This window comes from Bubalus bubalis, chromosome 2 (genome assembly GCF_019923935.1).
Source record: "Bubalus bubalis isolate 160015118507 breed Murrah chromosome 2, NDDB_SH_1, whole genome shotgun sequence".
In the NCBI taxonomy this organism is placed as follows: Eukaryota; Metazoa; Chordata; class Mammalia; order Artiodactyla; family Bovidae; genus Bubalus; species Bubalus bubalis.
The window spans coordinates 140,592,326-140,610,775 of NC_059158.1; the positions used below are offsets into that span (position 1 = coordinate 140,592,326).

The window sequence follows — 18,450 nt, forward strand, 5'->3', positions numbered from 1 at the left end:
GATTCTATAGTGTAATTAGCAACTTCATAATTTTCAATTCTTTCATCATTACGTTTAATTATACATTTCTTATGTTAGATGATAATTTTTAGGAACAGCTAAAATAATGACTCACAGCAAAGCAATCTTGAGAAAGAAGAACAAAGTTGTAGGCATCATGTGTCCTTATTTCAAACTATATTACAAAGCTATAGTAATAAAAACAATATGATATTGGCATAAAAACAGACACATAGATCAATGGAACAGAACAAGCTCAGAAATAAATCCATGCATCAGTTAATTAATGATGAAGAAGCCAACAATATATAATGGGGAAATAATGATCTTTTCAACAAATGATGTTGGGAAAACTGAATAGTCACATGCAAAAGAATGAAAGTGGACCACTATCTTACACCATACACAAAAACCAACTCAAAATGTATTGAAGACTTGAACACAAGATCTGAACCACAAAGCTCCTAAAGAAAACACAGGCAGTAAGTTCCTTAACATCAGTCTTTATGATATTTTGTTTGGATTTGACAGTAAAAGCAAAGGCAACAAAAGCAAATACAAGTAAGTGGGACTATATCAAACTAAAAAGCTTCTGCTCAGCAAAGGACACCATCAACAAAATCAAAAGGCAACCTACTGTGTGGAAGAAAATATTTGCAAAACATTTTTCTGACAAGGGCTCAAAAGACAAAATATATAAAGAACTCACACAACTCAATAGCAAATAAATTCATTTGAAAAGTGGATCTGAATGAACATTATTCCAAAGAGGACAAACAGATGGCCAACTCGAACATAAAAACATGCTTAACATGACTAATGATCAAGGAAATGGAAATGAAAACCACAATGAGATATCACACTTGTTAGAATAACTATTATCAAAAAGATAAGAAATAATAAGTGTTGGGGAAGATATGGAGAAAAGGGAACCCTTGTGTACTGCTGGTAGGAATGTAAATTAGTGCAGCCATTATGGAAAGCAGTATAGTGGTATCTCCAAAAACTAAAAACAGAACTACCATATGATCTAGCAACTCCACTTCTGTGTATTTATCTTAAGGAAATGAAAGCACTCACTCAAGAAAGATACACACACCTCCATATTCATTGCATCATTGTTTACAACAGCCAAGATATATGGAAAGAAAGTGAAAAGTGAAAGTGAAGTCGCTCAGTTGTGTCCGACTCTTTGCGACCCCATGGACTGTAGCCCACCAGGCTCCTCCCTCCATGGGATTCTCCAGGCAAGAGTACTGGAGTGGGGTGCCATTGCCTTCTCCAGGGGATCTTCCCAACCCAAGGATTGAACCCAGGTCTCCCGCATTCCAGGCAGACGCTTTAACCTCTGAGCCACCAACCTAAATATTCATCGATAGATGAATGCATAAAAAATGTGATATATGTAATATTCTATTATACAAATATATATGTATGAATATTATTCAACCATAAAAAAGAAAGTCTGCCATATATAGCAACATGAATGAACCTTGAGGTCATTATGCTAAGTAAGTGAGACAGAGAAAAACTAATATCTTACTTGTATGTAGAATCTAAAAAAAACGTTAAACTCGTAGATACAGGGAACAGATTGGTGGTTGCCAGAGGTGGGGGGGATGTGGATGGGTGAAATGGGTGAAAGTGGTCAAAAGGTACAAAATTCTCATTATAAAGTAAATAAGTCCTGGGAATGTAATATATAGCATGGTGACTATAGTTAAGAATACTGTAATGTATATCTGAAAGCTGCTAAGACAGTAGAACTTAAAAGGTTTCATTATGAGAAAAAAAAATTTAACTGTGTGGTGATAGATGTTAACTAAATTTATTGTGGTGGTCATTTTATAATATATACAAATTGCTTTCCTGGTGGCTCAGACAGTTAACAATCTACCTGCAATGCGGGAGACCTGGGTTCAATCCCTGGGTGGGGAAGATCCCCTGGAGGAGGGCATGGCAACCCACTCCAGAGTTCTTGCCTGGAGAATCCTATGGACAGAGGAGCCTGGCAGGTTACAGTCTATGGGGTCGCAAAGAGTCAGACATGACTGAGCGACCAAGCACACACAAATATTGAAGCATTATGTTGTATACCTGAAACTAATAAAGTTATATATCAACTATGTCTTAATGAAAAAACAAATTTGAATGTGCTTAATCAATTTGTCTGTTTTATTGTTTGCTGCACACTATGAGATTAATATAATCCTATATACATATGGTAACATTTATTATATCTAATAGCTATTTATGCTAAATTTAAAACATGTGTCATGTCATAGCTCCTAAAATCCAGGGTAATGAAGTCAGATGTGGACTCTTCTAGACTGCCTCTTCCAGTTACCAGCTAAGTAGCCTTGGGCAGTTTTCCAACTCAAATCTCAGTTTCTCTCCTATAAAGTAGATATTAGAAAACCTACCTCAAAGGGTTTTTATAGGAGTAAATCAACTAATGGCATGTGTATGTAAAATTAGAGCATAGCATCAGACACATAGTATGTGCACAAAAATGATTAATTCCCTCACTATTTTTAGGAAGCAGAGCCAGAGTTGTGGCTTTTTAAAATTTTACCTTGCCTAAGAAGGACCTTGGGAGTTGTTAAAATGGAGATTCCTGGGCCATGTCTCCTCAATCTGTGAATCCTCAGTTTGGAGAAGAAAAGCAACAAGAGTGCAAATGGTTCTTAGGTCCCCTCTTGAAAAAAATATAAAGGTTCAGGTGATAAGGGCACCAGGTGGTAGATGTGGGGACAATTGGTCTCTAATCTAGTTTGGCTTTCTAACAGACTTAACACATGGTTTAAGGCAATGTATTTTCCTTTCTCTCCTTCTTTTAGCCATTTGTAAAATGTGGATAATAATTACTTCTTCCTGAGAAAATACTAAATGAGAACTTTGAGATCAGATCTATTGCTTTTATCCCAGGTGAAGCCTTTGTAAATAGTGACTAAGAAAAGGGGAATTAAAGTTTAAAAAGGAATAAAACCAGAAGAAAATGTGTTTGGTAAAGGGCATAAAATTATGTTTGGAATGAGGCGGGAGATGAAGAAACAAACTGAAAAGTGACTGGAGACAAGCAGCAGAAACATGGGGCAAATCAGCAACAAATACCAAGTCTTGTATGTTTCTTTGGGGAATTGGGAAATGAATAGCTACACTCTCAGAGAAGGGAAGGAGTTAAGAGGAAAAGTGACAAAAGAACAGAGAGAAAAGGAATGAACACACAGGGGAGGAAAACTGAAGGTCCAATGCAAGAAAAGGCAGGCAAAGTGGTTCTGGAATTTATATCTTGCCTAATTGTTCCCTTAAGATCCATGAGAAAAGAGAATTCTGCTGAAGGGAAAGAACTAAGCAGAATTTCTGAAGGCAAGAGCACAGAACCCATAACCTAAAGGCCAATTTGTAGTTGGGAGATTTTTCTTTTAAGCCAGCAAATACCCACACAAGGATTTCATTGAAGGAAATTTGATTACGAAGTCACTAGGGATGATTTAAGGCTTTTTCATTGACTCAGATGCCAGGATGGAAGACTGAATTTCAGAATAGACCAATTTGAAATAAACTATAAAAAGTATTTGGGAGGGAAAAAAAAACTTCTGGCTATTAATGCTGTTTAAATAGGATATAGAGTTTTTAAATGAATATTATTTATAATAAACTGATGGGAAGGAATCAGTTTGGTTAAATATTTTGAAAAACATTGAATATGGAAAGAAAAATTATATAAAAATGTAATAGAACATCTATAACAAGGTAATCTGAGTTGTTAGTTTGCGCTTGTCCTCTTCGTATTTCCCTATATTATTCTCTCCCTCCATTTCAAGCAGACAGCTATGCTTTAGATTCCCTTTGTCAGGGGAGTTTTGTAGCTGGTTTAGTTTAAAACCAAAAGTTGCTCTTTCCATCTTTTGTAAAAGCCAAGATTCATCAAGATATTACGTTAGGAATGCCATCGGAGAGGGGAGAAAGGGCAGCCAGAAAGAGAGGTTATCAACTATACCAGCTGAGTTTTGAAATGTTCTAAAGGACTTTGATGGTTGAAAAGGAATGCAGTACTTAACATCTGTTGCACTTTCAATAGCATCCAATGTATTCAAGTCATAAGTATAAAACTAGTTTTTCTTAAGACTTGAAACACAACTGAGAAATCTAATAAATTCACTTTATTTAAATCTGCGGATTTTTTAAAATTATAAATTATCTCATATTTATAAAAGAATGTGTGCATATATGTGTGTATACACACATACAATGAGACATAAAATAATATACATGGCTCAAAGAATAATAAAATACATATGCATGGAGCCACAACCCAGCTCAAGGAAAAGATTATCACCCTTGAAGCTTTTTGAACCTCTCCCTGATCAACTCCTCTTCCCCTACCATCTCTTCCAGAAACAACTACCTATTTTCTGTTTATAATCCCCTCACTTTCCATAACAGTTTTATCTACAAATGAGTGTGTATATGCTGAAATCATATTGTTTAGTTTTATGTTTTTGAACATAGATGACAGTATGCTTTATCTGTGATTTGCTTTTTTTCTTTATTTCAATTAATTTATTTTTAAATTGAAGAATAATTGCTTTATAGAATTGTGTTGGTATGATTTGCTTTTTTACTCAACACTATATTTCTGAGATTTATTTTAGTTATTCCCACTCATTTTCACTGCTGTATAATATTCCATAATTTGAAAAACCAATAATTTACATATCCATTTGCTGTCAATGGACATTGGGTTGTTTTCAGTTGTTCTTCTGTTTTATTTTGATATTATGATCAAGGCTACTATGAACATTCTTGAAACATATCTCTTAGTATATACATGTAAGAACCTTTCTAGGATAAATACCTAGGAATAGAATCATTGAGTTGTGAGGTCTGTCAAATTGTGTCTCAAAGGATTCCACCACTTTGCATTCCCTTAAGCAAAGAGATCTTCATCTTTCTAATACTTGATATGGTCAGACTTTTTCATCATTATCAATACTGTGGGACATAAAAATATATTATAAATCACTTTTATTCATTCTTTGCTTAATGTTCAATTAATTCATAAGTTCAACAGATTATGATTCCTTAAAAAGATAACTCCTCATTTACAAAAAAATTAAGTCTTTTAAACCATATTAACACATTTAAGATATCTGATTATCTGAGCTACTTTACCCAACTGACAAGGCAGACAAACAATTCAACAGGCAAAACCTAAGATTTATAACTATTAAAAATCTAATGAATTAATAACAAGACAGACTCTATAGCCCAGGGAACTATACTCAATATTTTGTGATAACCTATATGGGAAAAGAATCTGAAAAGAAAAAAAAAAAATATATATATATATATGAATCACCTTGCTGTATACCTGAAACTAACACAACATTGTAAATCAACTATACTTCAATGAAAATGAATCACAATCAAAAAATCTAATGAATTAAACTCATGCATGTGTTAAATTAGGGCTCTCAAACATTCAAGCACAATTCTTATTCTTTTTACAGTTGAAATTAACACCTTAGGTCTAACATCTAAATCAGAAAAGTTAAGAAGGTTAGATGTTAGACCTAAGGTGCTAATTTCAACTGTAAAAAGAATAAGAATTGTGCTTGAATGTTTGAGAGCCCTAATTTAACACATGCATGAGTTTAATTCATTAGATTTTATGACAGTGATTCATTTTCATTGAAGTATAGTTGATTTACAATGTTGTGTTAGTTTCAGGTATACAGCAAGGTGATTCATTCATATATATATATATATATATATATATATATATTTAACTCTAGTACTTTGGCCACCTCATGTGAAGAGCTGACTCATTGGAAAAGACTCTGATGCTGGGAGGGATTGGGGGCAGGAGGAGAAGGGGACGACAGAGGATGAGATGGCTGGATGGCATCACTGATTCAATGGACGTGAGTCTGAGTGAACTCCGGGAGTCTGTGATGGACAGGGTGGCCTGGCATGCTATGATTCATGGGGTCACAAAGAGTCGCAAAGAGTCGGACACGACTGAGCGACTGAATTGAACTGAACTGAACTATATAGTATATATTTTCACTCACAGGCAGACCAGATAAGAGATTGCAAACTGCTATATGGATCAGTGCATTGGGATACTCCAATGTTCCAATGTTCACTCCAGTGTTCACTGCAGCACTATTTATAATAGCCAAGACAGAAGCAATCTGAATGTCCATCAACAAATGAATAGATAAAGATATAGTATATATAGTTAAATATTATTCAGCCATAAAAAAGAATGAAATAATGCCATTTGTAGCAACATGAATGGACCTAGAGATAAACATACTAAGAGAAATAAGTCCAACAGAGAAAGATAAATATCATAAGATGTCAATCATATGTGTAATCTAAAACAATGATGGAGAAGGCAATGGCACCCCACTCCAGTACTCTTGCCTGGAAAATCCCATGGACGGAGGAGCCTGGAAGGCTGCAGTCCATGGGGTTGCTAAGAGTCGGGCACGGCAGAGCGACTTCACTTTCACTTTTCACTTTCATGCATTGGAGAAAGAAATGGCAACCCACTCCAATGTACTTGCCTGGAGAATCCCAGGGACGGGGGAGCCTGGTGGGCTGCCATCTATGGGGTCGCATACAAATGAATTTATTTATAAAACAGAAACAGAATCACAGACATAGAAAACAAACTTATTTTTACCAAAGGAAATGGGGAGGAGGAGATAAACTAGGAGTTTGGGATTAACATAAACACACTACTATATATAAAATATGTAAGCAACAAGGACCTGCTGTATAGCACATGGAACTATATTCAATGCCTTCAAATAAACTATAATGGAAAAGAATATGAAAAAGAGTGTATATATATTATATATATATACACATATACATATACCTGAATCACTTTGCTGTATGCCAGAAATTAATACAACATTGTAAATCAACTTATAAGTCAATAAGTAAATAAATAAAACCCTTAAGGAGAAAAAGAAATATTCCTAACTTTCCACAATTTACTGCACAAAAGCCAAGTCAAATTTTAGAAATTACTACTTGTTTTGGCCAACATAAAATTTTAGATGAAGGCCACCTTTCTTCTCAGGCTGTGACTTGTGGACAGCATCTTTGTTCCTCCAGTCCCATACATAAAGTCCAGAAGGATGGAGGTAGTTCATAATTTTTGAATGACAATTTGAGAAACTGATGAAGGTATATATACCCTCACCCCAGAAAAATGCACATGGTCTTTTTGTTTGTTTGGTTTCAGAGATTCACAGATTCCCTGAAGTCAACCATGGGCCCAGCTTTAAAATCCCAGGTTGAAATAGCAGTTATTAGAGATGGTTTAAAAGTTTCCTTTTTGTTCACCTTTATATTTTCCAAGATGAAAATGGATTATTTGTGTAAAACACACAAATGTTTTCTAGAAAATCACTTCATGTCATATGATAGTTAAAAGATCTTGCAAAATCAATTCATTTTGTGGTAAACTTGTCGAAGACTGACAGACTTTGAATTAGAAATGTTTGTCATATAAGGCACTCAGTTTTCTCATCTGGAAAATGGAGTAATTAATATTAATTAGTCATATGTTATATGTTAATACTTGAAAAATTCTGATAATTGTGATTTATCTCTGCTCCATTGGAAAAGTCTCTGTTATTTAGGTTGCAGTTCCCTTTCCTCTTGAAGCAGATAGAATGCCACAGCTGTTTCTTCAGCTATTCTGTTTTCTGTGAAGGAACACCTGCTTAGAATGTACCTAAGGAGTTATTTCTTTGTTTTTTGATAATTAAAGCACTGCCGTGGTGATGACTGACATCTGGATTCGCTTTTAAAGACTTCACTGTGTTTTTCTGGCTCCTGGGAGATTCATGAACCATAATGCATTAGATGGAAATGCGTTGATGTGCTTCATTTTGCAACAGCAATTTTACTCTTGCTTTGTTACTTCCCCACTGCAATGAGTGAGAGCTGCCACTCTGTTACTGCTGCTAAGAGATTAAGGGAAATAAGTTGAGCTCCAGAAATTTAATATGCCATATAATGCCTGATTTATTTTGATTCTGGCTTTGACAGAATTGATGAACTCACCTGAGACTGCTTTGCAGAATCAGTATCCAGGGATTAAATTTTCTTTATAAACTGGTTCTGAAAGAATTTCTTTGGGGGACATGAAAGCCTAAATTCTCTTAACTATTTCCAAGAGCTACAGAGAAAAACATTTGACAAAAGTATTCTAATATTATATGTAATTTCCTCAAAAGCTATATTCCTCAATCTCCAATTATAGTTCACCAAACTTTTCTGGGATATACTTTCCAGAATTATGTACTTTTATTTAAGGTGATACACTACTGCCTCTTCCTTGACATTCTGCTTAACCTGCTACTCAAAGGAAGCAATACTAATGATGAAATATGTATCAGTTAAGGCTCACTGTGGCAAGTAACATATGCTAATTCTTACTGAATGAGCAGAAAGGAAGTTTAACTGGCCCAATGAGGAAGTCAGGGTACTACATACTTCTGCCGCAACAAACACTAAAAGCAACTGCTGCCACTCCCACTCCCACCAAAGTGACTTCTGCCCTAGGAATTTAGCCTAACAAGCACTGCCATCCCCAAATGTCAGATGCCTTTATCAGCAAATTGATTTCCAAACAGAATCTTGGCTTCCTCAAAGCTGCTAACTTCCAAATCAAAGTCTATGTAGGTGTGCTGAATGTTGAAGCTTAGGTCACATGTCTGTCCCTTTACTATGAGAGTCTGGAAATTTCATTTTCAGAGCTTACCTTGGGGAAGCAGCACTTTAACATTAAGATTGGAAATTTCTCAAACATAAAAAATATATTCAAAATATCTTGGGAAGCTATAAAATATAAAAATAGAAGATAATTAATATTGTTGAGAATATTTGCTAAGTGTCAGATACTTTAAATACATTATTCCCCAGGTGGCTCAGCGATAAAGAATCTGCCAGCAATACAGGAGACCCAGGTTTGATGCCTGGGTTGGGAAGATCCCAAGGAAGAGAAATGGCAATCTACTCCAGTATTCTTGCTGGGAAAATCCCATGGAAAGAGGAGTCTGGTGGAGTACAGTCCATAGGGTTGCAAAGAGTCAGACACGACTAAGCACAGAAAGTTTACATTACTTAATCCACAACAAAATAGGTATTTAAACCCTGTTTTAATAATGGGAAAACTGAAGCTCAGAGAAGTTGTTATCAGCCCAGATCATTTTGTTGGTGAAATGAAGAACATAAATTTATGTCCAAGTTTCTTTCCTTCAGTAATTTTCCCTGTCTCACAATGTATCTCTGATTTCCATTTCACAACTTCTAACTCAGATGTAGGCAGTGGTGTACTAACTGGGGCAGAGGGGAGAGAGGAAACTATCAGCTCTGAGAGCATGTAATATGGGATGCATTAGCTGAAAGAAAAATTTAAAGACAATAATCAGATCAGATCAGATCAGTCGCTCAGTCGCGTTCGACAATAATAAAACCAACTAAAAATAGGTCTACTTTTTTATTACCATTGTCATTATGTGACAGCAGCTCTCAAGAATGTCAGCAATAAAATATTACTTCTTGCTGAGGTTAACCATTCCCTACTCCGTTATTCATCAGTATATATATAAGAAGACTTCAACCGAATTTGAAGTTTTTTTTAAAAGAGGAGGATGTTTAGAACTTGTCACCCAAGTGGCATAAACAGTTTCATGTTCCTAGAGTAGACCATAAAAGGGACATTTAACACATGATATATCTAAGTACCTATCTTTCAACATTATTTCAAAAAAAGATATGTTCTAATTTTCATTTTTGGAGTATATCTCGCTCAAGTTAGGCAATGTGAGCGGGAGCTCTTTTATCTACTAGAAGCGGACTCTGATAATAAGGCAGAACCTCCTAGGCAAGTTCCTTTGGCAATAGAGGCTCTTTTGGCCAGGAGGCTATTGGTGATGAGGAGGGAGATGGATTCTAGTAATTTATACAGTAGACTAGGAAGGAGTATCTCTTCAAAGTATCAGGACAAAGATAGTGTTTAGATGAATCCCCAGGTATAGAGAACTTGAGATCTTAAAGAATTACACTATCCCATCACCAAGTCTTATACATTCCACACTTGATCTTAGCCAAAAGCCCGAGAAGCAATATAAATTCTATCTCCTAAACATCTCTCAAATTAAGTCCTCTTTTCTCCTTGGACTGCTGCTGCTGCTAAGTCGCTTCAGTCGTGTCCGACTCTGTGCGACCCCATAGACAGCAGCCTACCAGGCTCCCCTGTCCTTGGGATTCCCCAGGCAAGAACACTGGAGTGGGTTGCCATTTCCTTCTCCAATGCATGAAAGTGAAAAGTGAAAGTGAAGTCGCTCAGTTGTGTCCGACTCTAGCAACCCCATGAACTGCAGCCCACCAGGCTCCTCCGTCCATGGGATTTTCCAGGCAAAAGTACTGGAGTGGGGTGCCATTGCCTTCTCCGCTCCTTGGACTAGTCAGATCCAAATACTATACAGCCTAGATTACTGTAACATTCTGCTAGCTGGTCTTCCTTCCTGTCATTAGTCTCAGCCAATTCTGATTTATTACCCACATAACTGTCAGCATGATCCATCTGCATGAATGAGATCATGACAGATCCTTGTTTGAAACCTTATACTGAATTTCATGTCCTTCATGCTTCCTCTTTTGCAAGACTCAGACATTTCCTTAGCATGCAGTCCTTCTCTGCTTTTTTGGCGTCATTCTTTGCCATCCTTTAACTCAATCACTATGGTATAGCTAATCTGAATTACATGCACACCAAATGTGTTATGATCTCTTAGGCCTTTCTGCTATTCCATATATTGCTAGTCAAGATCCTAACTCTTATCTGTTGTCCTCTGATAAGTCTTCTCTCCTTCCCAAACTCAAACTGTATTAAGTACTCCACACTCCATACTCCATCCCACAGTATGAGAGGTTTACTTTCATAACAGAACTTAAATTACAGAAAAGTAACTGCTTCCCTGCTGGCTCAGCTGGTAAAGAATCCACTTGCAATGCGGGAGACCTGGGTTCGATCCCTGGATTGAGAAGATCCCCTGGAGAAGGGAAAGGCTACGCACTCGAGTATTCTGGCCTGGAGAATACCATGGACTATAGTCCATGGGGTCACAAAGAGTTGGAAACAACTGAGCGACCTTCACTTTCAACTGCCTTCTGATCTGGCTTCTACTATTCTGTACTTTTTTTTTTTTTTTTTTTTTTTAAGGCAGTGGCCATGTCTTTTATCTTTGCCACTCCAGCATTCAGTGCAGTTCTTGGTATAGATATTATATACTCAACGAATATTTTTAAATGAATGCCAGGTTCTATATACTAGACAAGCTGTCGAGGAGGTGGTGGTCTAGTAGTAACAATAAATTAAATTCACATAACAAAACACAAGGCATATAGATGTACCATAAGTGAGGTTTAAAAGAAATGCTTTGGTTATTTTAAGGAGAAAGTTCTCAATTCCAATTTTAGTGTGAAGTTGGGATACAAAATGGAGAAGGGTCAAGGGAGAAGAGTCATTTGAGATGAATTTTGACAAAAGGAATTTTAATACTTGGAGATGTAGCAAGTATAGGAATAGGTTAGGTCACATACTGACATATTAAAGCTGAGAGGGTAATATAAAATCATAGAGCAGTCCAACTGAGCAAGTAAGAATACTGGGGGAAAAAAGCTGGAGAAGTAGGTCAGGCTTTAAATGTTGGCTGAGAACTCAGTATTTAATTTAGAAGACAACTATAGTATAATTGGGCTTCCCAGTTAAAGGCAGTAATTAGCAGAAGAGAGACTATTAGAGAGATTGTAATAGTCCGAGTAAGGAGTAACAAAGTCCTCTTTGACAAATAATACAATATAGACAGGCAGAGTCTGGATCACTTATAAGTGGTATGATTTTGAACATGTTACTTAAACTGGCAAACCCCAAGTTTCCTCGTTTATTTCAAAAGACTGCTGTGGTTAAATTTATGTAAAGAGATTAGCACAGTGCTTGGCATGTACCAAGTGTTTGAATTAATCAGTGATATTTCAGCAGGAACTGATAAAAATTCAACTCAAATCAGCATAAGAAATTAAGGAAAATTATTAAAAAGCTATTGACAAGCTCAATAGAATGGGACGAAGAGCCCAGAAATAGAACAACACAAATATAGTCAAAATATTCTTTGACAAAGGATCAAGGCAATACAATGGAGAAAAGATAATCTTTTCAACAAATGGTACCAGCACAACTGTATATCCATGTATTTAAAAAATGAATTTACACACAGATCTTATACCTGACACAAAAATTAACTCAAAAGATATCATAGTCATATATGTAAAATGTAAAACAGTAAAATTCCTTGAAGATAACATACAAGAAACTCTAGGTGACCTTGGGTTTGGCAATGACTTTTAAGAAACAGTTCATGAAAGAAAAAATTGATAAGTTGGATTTCACTAAAATTTAAAACTTCTTCATTGTGAAAGACACTATTAACAGAATGAAAGACAATCCATAGGCTGGGAGAAAATCTTTGCCAAATACATATCTGGTAAAGGACTTGTATCCAAAATGTATATAGAACTCTTACAACTCAGCAATAAGAAAAAAAAAAAAAAAACCATGGCAAGTAAGCATATGGAAAGACACTCAACATATGTCATCAGAGAATTGCAAAACGAAACAATGAGATGCCATTACACGTCTATTAGAATGGCTAAAAGCCAAAACACCGACGATACCAAATGCTGGTGAGAATGTCGAGCAACAGGAATTCTCATTCACTGCTAGTAGGAATGCAAAAACAGTAGTCATTTTGGAAGACAGTTGGCAGCTTCTTACAAAACTAAACATACTCTTAGCATATGATCCATCAACCCTATATGCCTTGGTATTTACCGAAATGACTTGGAAAATTGATGTCCATGCAAAAACCTCTGCACAAGTATTTATAGTAGTTTTATTCATAATTGCCAAAACTTGGAAGCAATCAAGATGTTCTTCAATAAGTAAATGGATAAAGAACCTGTAGTACAGCAATACAATGGATTAGTCAGCAATAAAAAGAAATGAGCTATTAAGCCACAAAAAAAACATGGAGGAAACTTGAACGCATATTGCTAAGTGAAAAAAGTTAATCTGAAAAGCCTACATACTAGATAATTCCAACTACATGACATACTGGAAAGGGCAAAACTATAGAGACGACAGAAAGAACAGAGACTTCCAATAGTTCTGGGGAAGGGAGGAAAGGAAGGATAAAATAACTGGAGTATAGGAGATATTTAGAGTAGTGAAACTATACAGTTTGTTACTACAATGGTGGACACATGACATATATATCTGACAAAATCCACAAATATAAGAGACAAAAGTTGAACCATAATAAAACTACAAACTTAAGTAATTAACACTATTGGCTCACCAATTGTAACAAATATACCATTGTAATGGAAGATGTAATTATTACCATAATAAAACTAGAGTTGTGGGGAAGGGGAATATGGGAACTCTCTACACTTTCCATTCAGTTTTTCTGTAAATATAAAACTTTTCTAAAAATTAAGTTATAAATTTAAAAATTCACTAAACAGGGACTTTCTTGGCAAGACTCCACACTCCCAATGTAGGGGGCAAGGGTTTGAGATCCCTGGTTGGGGAAGATCCTGCATGCCATGCAGTCAAAAAAAGTAACATATATAAAATATAAATAATATACATAAAATTCATGCATTTTAATAAATATGAAAAAGTTGTTCTTAAAAAAGGCTAGTGAGGTAATTCCCAGAAACAAAGGTGGCCCAGGACCTCAGGGACTAAAACTAAGATGTGATTCTCTTTGCTTTCTTTTGCTTTCATTCTCTGGTAAGTAAGGACTTTCTTCACATAAGAGGAACAATGACATTTCCTTTCCTCTGCAAAAAAATGCCTAGATGGATTTCGGAGGCTGGTGGCAGTGTGGGGAATCCAGAATATTAAATCAATGACAATTAAATTGAACCCTTGAAATATGGTGACTTATGTTATGTGATAGCAAACAACTGGCAAAACTGTTGCCTGCAGTAAGATAAAAATTAGCCCAATGAATTTTTTTTTTAATTGAACTTATATCCAAGCAGTTGTAGAAGTAATAACAGAGAGATCCCATATATCATTTGCTCAAGTTCCCCTAAAAATAACTAAAGGTAACATCTTGTACAACTATTCTTTGTGCTGAAGTCTATTTTACTTGATATTCATATTGCCTTTATTGCTTTAACACCCCAAAAAGATGTCCTTTCATTATGAGAGAGTCATTTCCTAGGCAAGTTGATAAGAAGTCTAGGGGTCCCCAAGGAGAGAGGGGTCTGGAATTCCCAAGGAGGAAGAAAGGACAAATGTTTTTTCCCTCTATATTCTTTATGATTATATAACAATAATGTATCCTGCTTAAGGACAGTCTCTGGATTAAACCTTCTGGCTAATCCTGTTAACTTAAAATGTAAATTATGGAAGTAGCTCTGGTGAGGTCTTTCAGTCAGTTCAGTTCAGTTCAGTCGCTCAGTCCTGTCCAACTCTTTCCAACCTCATGCACGGCAGGCCTCCCTGTCCATCACCAACTCCCAGAGTTCACTCAAACTTATGTCCATTGAGTCAGTGATGCCATCAACTTGGAGAAACCCTCTCGAGTTGAGATCCAGCCGTCTCATCCTCTGTCGTCCTATTTTCCTCCTGCCCCCAATCCCTCCCAGCATCAGAGTCTTTTCCAATGAGTCAACTCTTCGCATGAGGTGGCCAAAGTACTGGAGTTTCAGCTTTAGCATCATTCCTTCCAAGGAAATCCCAGGGCTGATCTCCTTCAGAATGGACTGGTTGGATCTCCTTGCAGTCCAAGGGACCCTCAAGAGTCTTTTCCAATACCACAGTTCAAAAGCATCAATTCTTCTACGCTCAGCTTTCTTCACAGTCCAACTCTCACATCCATACATGACCACTGGAAAAACCATAGCCTTGACTAGACGGACCTTTGTTGGCAAAGTAATATCTCTGCTTTTCAATATGCTATCTACTACTACTACTACTACTAAGTCCCTTCAGTCGTGTCTGACTCTGTGCAACCCCATGGACTGCAGCCCACCAGGTTTCTCCATCTATGGGATTCTCCAGGCAAGAACACTGGAGTGGGTTGCCATTTCCTTCTCCAAATATGCTATCTAGGTTGGTCATAACTATTCTTCCAAGGAGTAAGCGTCTTTTAATTTCATGCCTGCAGTCACCATCTGCAGTGATTTTGGAGCCCCCAAAAATAAAGTCTGACACTGTTTCTACTGTTTCCCCATCTATTTCCCATGAAGTGATGGGACCAGATGCCATGATCTTCGTTTTCTGAATGTTGAGCTTTAAGCCAACTTTTTCACTATCCTCTTTCACTTTCATCAAGAGGCTTTTTAGTTCCTCTTCACTTTCTGCCATAAGGGTGGTGTCATCTGCATATCTGAGGTTATTGATATTTCTCCCAGCAATCTTGATTCCAGCTTGTGCTTCCTCCAGCCCAGCGTTTCTCATGATGTACTCTGCATAGAAGTTAAATAAGCAGGGTGACAATATACAGCCTTGACGTACTCCTTTTCCTATTTGGAACCAGTCTGTTGTTCCATGTCCAGTTCTAACTGTTGCTTCCTGACCTGCATATAGGTTTCTCAAGAGGCAGGTCAAGTGCTCTGGTATTCCCATCTCTTCCAGAATTTTCCACAGTTTATTGTGATCCACACAGTCAAAGGCTTTGGCATAGTCAATAAAGCAGAAATAGATGTTTTTCTGGAACTCTCTTGCTTTTTCCATGATCCAGCAGATGTTGGCAATTTGATCTCTGGTTCCTCTGCCTTTTCTAAAATCAGCTTGAACATCTGGAATTTCATGGTTCACGTATTGCTGAAGCCTGGCTTGGAGAATTTTGAGCATTACTTTACTAGCGTGTGAGATGAGTGCAATTGTGCAGTAGTTTGAGCATTCTTTGGCATTGCCTTTCTTTGGGATTGGAATGAAAACTGACCTTTTCCAGTCCTGTGGCCACTCTGAGTTTTCCAAATTTGCTGGCATATTGAGTGCAGCACTTTCACAGCATCATCTTTCAGGAGTTGAAATAGCTCCACTGGAATTCCATCACCTCCACTAGCTTTGTTCGTAGTGATGCTTTCTAAGGCCCACTTGACTTCACATTCCAGGATGTCTGGCTCTAGATGAGTGATCACACCATCGTGATTATCTTGGTCGTGAAGATCTTTTTGGTACAGTTCTTCTGTATATTCTTGCCACCTCTTCTTAATATCTTCTGCTTCTGTTAGGTCCATACCATTTCTGTCCTTTATCGAGCCCATCTTTGCATGAAATGTTCCCTTGGTATCTCTAATTTTCTTGAAGAGATCCCTAGTCTTTCCCATTCTGTCGTTTTCCTCTATTTCTTTGCATCGATCGCTGAGGAAGGCTTTCTTATGTCTTTCTTGCTATTCTTTGGAACTCTGCATTCAGATGCGTATATCTGTCCTTTTCTCCTTTGCTTTTTGCTTCTCTTCTTTTCACAGCTATTTGTAAGGCCTCCTCAGACAGCCATTTTGCTTTTTTGCATTTCTTTTCCATGGGGATGGTCTTGATCCCTGTCTCCTGTACAATGTCATGAACCTCCGTCCATAGTTCATCAGGCACTCTATCTATCAGATCTCATCCCTTAAATCTATTTCTCACTTTCACTGTATAATCATAAGTTATTTGATTTAGGTCATACCTGAATGGTCTAGTGGTTTTCCTTACTTTCTTCAATTTCAGTGTGAATTTGGCAATAAGGAGTTCATGATCTGAGCCACAGTCAGCTCCTGGTCTTGTTTTTGTCGACTGTATAGAGCTTCTCCATCTTTGGCTGCAAAGAATATAATCAGTCTGATTTCGGTGTTGACCATCTGGTGATGTCCATGTGTACCATCTTCTCTTGTGTTGTTGGAAGAGGGTGTTTGCTATGACCAGTGCATATAATCATTAGTACAGAGCTTAAGGAAAAACAAAGATGGTAAAGCATTTGCCTACAATGCGGGAAACCCGGGTTCAATCCCTGGGTCAGGAAGATACTCTGGAAAAGGAAATGGCAACCCACTCCAGTACTCTTGCCTGGAAAATGCCATGGACAGAGAAGCCTGGTAGGCTACAGTCCATGGGGTCACAAAGAGTCGGACACAACTGAGCAACTTCACTTCACTTAAGGAAAAACATACCTTTGAGCAAAATGAGCTGTTTTCTTGTATAATCATTAACTCTGGGCTTAAAGAAAGTTAGTCTTAAAGATGGTTGTCATAACAACTCATTGTTTAAGAAAAAACGTCTGATGTGACTAAGTTAGGACAAAACAATATAGAAAAAATGTTTGTCCCTTTTACCTTGAGAACCCTGGACCCCTTTTTCTTCTCCTTGAGGGCCCTGGACTCCTTATCAACCTACCTAAGAATTAGCTCTCTCAATGGTAGCTATCACTTTTCTGGGGCTGGAGATGGAGTGGCTAGAGACAGAGCCATGTGTAAGTTGGGGATTGTCCTATGTTCAGTGGGTGTCACTACCTATCGGGGCGGTATAGGGTCCCAATGTGTAGAAGCCCTGAGGATTAGGTCTGAGCTGATTTTGTTCCTTCTAAGCATAAGATCTATCCCCTCCTGGTAACAGCACCTTTGTCTCAGAGGGAAGGGGAGCTGAAGCAAGAGGGGCCAGAGTGAATACCTAGTGCTATGTAGGTTTTTAATTTCTTTCAGCAATGTTTTATAGCTTTCAGTATACAAGTTTTTACTTTATTTATTAAGTTCAGTTCAGTTCAGTTGCTCAGTCGTGTCTGACTCTTTGCGACCCCATGAATTGCAGCACGCCAGGCCTCCCTGTCCATCACCAACTCCCGGAGTTCACTCAAACTCACGTCCATCGAGTTAGTGATGCCATCCAGCCATCTCATCCTCTGTCGTCCCCTTCTCCTGCCCCCAATCCCTAAATATTTTATTCTTTTTGATGCTATTATAAGTGGAATTATTTTTTTAATTTCATTTTTAGATTATTCATTGCTAGTGTAGAGCAATACAATTAATTGTTGTATATTGATCTTACATCCTGCAACCTTGCTGAACTTTATTATTTCTATTATTTTTTAGTGTATTCCTTAGGACTTTTGATATACAAGATCACATCATCTGCATGGTATTACTTCTTCCCTTCCAGTCTGGATGGCTTGTACTTCTTTTTCTTATCTGTCTCTGCTTAAGCCTCTAGTACAATGTTGATTGTTGTGTGTTAGTACCTCAGTCATGTCCAACTCTTTGCAATCTCATGGTCTGTAGCCCAGCAGGCTTCTCTGTCCATGGAACTCTCCAGGCAAGAATACTGGAGTGAGTAGGCATTTCCTTCTCCAGGGG

At 37.2% G+C, this 18,450-nt stretch overlaps 1 protein-coding gene across 3 annotated transcripts in view; it reads right to left on the reverse strand.

Moving 5' to 3' along the window:
• FTCDNL1 (formiminotransferase cyclodeaminase N-terminal like) overlaps positions 1–18,450 on the reverse strand; it is a 163,625-nt gene that overhangs the window by 137,401 nt on the left and 7,774 nt on the right. The window lies entirely within an intron of this gene.